This window comes from Rhinopithecus bieti, unplaced genomic scaffold (genome assembly GCF_001698545.2).
Source record: "Rhinopithecus bieti isolate Rb0 unplaced genomic scaffold, ASM169854v2 scaffold_83003, whole genome shotgun sequence".
Classification (NCBI taxonomy): Eukaryota; Metazoa; Chordata; class Mammalia; order Primates; family Cercopithecidae; genus Rhinopithecus; species Rhinopithecus bieti.
This window is the reverse complement of record NW_016830379.1, coordinates 362489-365112: the sequence shown is the minus strand read 5'-3', so window position 1 is coordinate 365112 and position 2624 is coordinate 362489. Positions and strand designations below refer to the sequence as shown.

General features: G+C 38.3%; 1 pseudogene across 1 annotated transcript; it reads left to right on the top strand.

Moving 5' to 3' along the window:
- The first annotated feature begins 870 nt into the window (after positions 1-870).
- LOC108524395 (nucleolar protein 56-like) lies at positions 871-1395 on the top strand (annotated as a pseudogene). The gene has a single exon (XR_001884040.1). The product of XR_001884040.1 is annotated as a nucleolar protein 56-like (transcript).
- The last annotated feature ends 1229 nt before the right edge of the window (positions 1396-2624 follow it).

Sequence of the window (2624 nt, the reverse complement as noted above, 5' to 3'; positions counted from 1 at the left end):
GTCTCAAAAAAAAAAAAAACAAAAACAAAACAAAAATTAGCTGGACATGGTGGCACACACCAATAGTCCCAGCTACTCGGGAAGCGGAGGCAGGAGAATCTCTTGAACTCAGGAGGCAGAGGTTGCAGTGAGCCAGGATCGTGCCACCGCACTGCAGCCAAGTGACAGAATGAGACTCCTCCTCAAACAAATTTTCCTTTCTCTGAGCACTTGGGAGGTTACCTCTGGTAAGTTTCAAAAGCCAGAAATATTGGCCATTTAGCCTGGCTAAAATTAGGTAATAGGAAATTTTAAATGGATTTCATTAAAAAGTGCTATGATTAAAAGTCATCTTAATTAAAAGTGGATATTCAACCTCTTTCCTGGCCCTGTTTTCCAAGGGCTCCACCCTAAAGCCAATAACCAATTAAGAAACTTAAAACTGGCAAATGAAAAATCTTACAACTACTGTAGTAATCTTCTGTCTGTCTGTCTTTCTGTGTAACTATATATGTGTTGTGTGTAATGTTTATATAAAAGAGCTTTAATTAGTTGGCTTAAACAAAAATAAACTCTTAAAAGCAAAATAGCTAGTCCTGGTGTCTGAGTGATTCTCAGGGCCCAGCAAAGGGACCAAGTCTCTAGAGCCCTGAAGACAAGGGGTAACACACCAAAATATGGACTCATTTTCCACTCCACCTTCATTGGCCGAGCAGCTGCCAAGAACAAAGGCCACATCTCCCGATACCTGGCAAACAAATGCAGTATTGCCTCATGAATCGATTGCTTCTCTGAGGTGCCCACGAGTGTATTTGGGGAGAGGCTTTGAGAACAAGTTGAAGAGCGACTGTCCTTCTATGAGACCGGATACAATGAAAGAATCTGGATGTCATGAAGGAAGAAATGGTTCAGGCAGAGGAAGTGGCTGCTGAGATTGCTAGGAAGCTAGAGAAACAGGAGAAGAAATGCTTAAAGAAGGAAAAGAAATGGCTGGTTGCACTTGCCCTCATATCTTCAGAAAACAGCAGTAGTACTCCAGAGGAGTGTGAAGGGACGAGTGAAAACCCAAAAGAAGAAAAAGCAAAAGCCCCAGGAGGTTCCTCAGGAGAATGGAATGGAAGACCCATCTATCTCTTTCTCCAAACCCAAGAAAAAGAAATCTTTTTCCAAGGAGGAGTTGATGAGTAGTGATCTTGAAGAGACCACTGGCAGCACCAGTCTTCCCAAGAGGAAGAAGTCTTCACCCAAGGAGGAAACAGTTAATGACCCCGAAGAGGCAGGCCACAGAAGTGGCTCCAAGAAAAAGAGGAAATTCTCCAAAGAGGAGCCAGTCAGCAGTGGGCCTGAAGAGGCAGCTGGCAAGAGCAGCTCTCCAAGAAGAAGAAAAAGTTCCATAAAGCATCCCAGGAAGATTAGAATGCAAACGGACATTCTCTGGGAGGTAGGGCATACCATAGCCCACGGTGACATCTCCCAACCTGTGCCCTGTTCCCCAATAAAAACAAATTCACACACACACACACACACAAAGCAAAATAAAAACAGTAATGCCTTCTAGTTCATGTGACTTCAGTAATCTTTGGCAAATAAAAATAGCTTTAAAGATTATTGATAAAAACATTTTGTCTAAATTATGCAGGTCAGATATTAGGTTTGCTAAAGGCTTTAAGGTCATAAACTGCTTTGACTTTTGAAAACTGTTCAATTTATTTTGAAGACATTAAATTCTAAGTAAGGCATGGGGATGTATGGAATCAGCCATGCCCTCTAGCTATGCAAAGAAGGTTATAAAGAAAAGAGATTTTATATAAAAAAGGATGTTGTATGGTAAATTCTTTTCCTAAAGTAAAAGGACTGGTTGTTTAAAAGAGGGATGTTTAGATCAAGTCATAAAGTCTAAACATGTTGTACATGGTCTGTGTAAGTCGTGAAAGAATTTAAGAAAAGAAATTTATGCCAAAAATGTTGTACAATTTAAAGGTGATTAGGCCTCCTAAATACTTCATAAAATGCTGCTGTGACTCAACTGTATAGCTTGCTTGCTTTACAGCTAGGTAAGGTCTGGGACACATGGAGTTAGACACTGGAAAGAGTCAGACCTTATTTGCATTTCTCTCTGGGTCCTAGGCTCCACATCTAGTACATAATTAAAATCCCTTACTTACCAAGGTTTTCACCAAGAGTAAAAGTCACTAAGAGTTAACATTGGAACATGTAATTGAGACTACTGAAAAAATAAGTTTACATACAAGATGTGTAAGAGAATAAAATGTGTTTTTGTAAGAGATTATAAGAAAGTATGGGAATGTAAATTTTTGCCTAGGTTAGAGGGTTAAAGGATTGTTTTAAGTTAAATAAAGCTAAAGGTTTGAACAAGTTGTGAAAGGTTTATAAAAATTAATTATAAGAGATTCTATGTGTGAACATATTGGCTAAAGTTAAACTGGCATTATTTAGTTTTTTCCCCCATAAATTGGACATTGGAATAGAAGCACAACAGAGTTTGCTTAGAACACTGTTCTGCTCTGAGAAAAAAAATATTGTAAAGCATTATAAAATGATTATATAAATCTTACCTTATGGCCAAACTAATTAAAACTGAACAGATTTATAAAATGTTATTAAAACTAGCTTTAACATTAAAA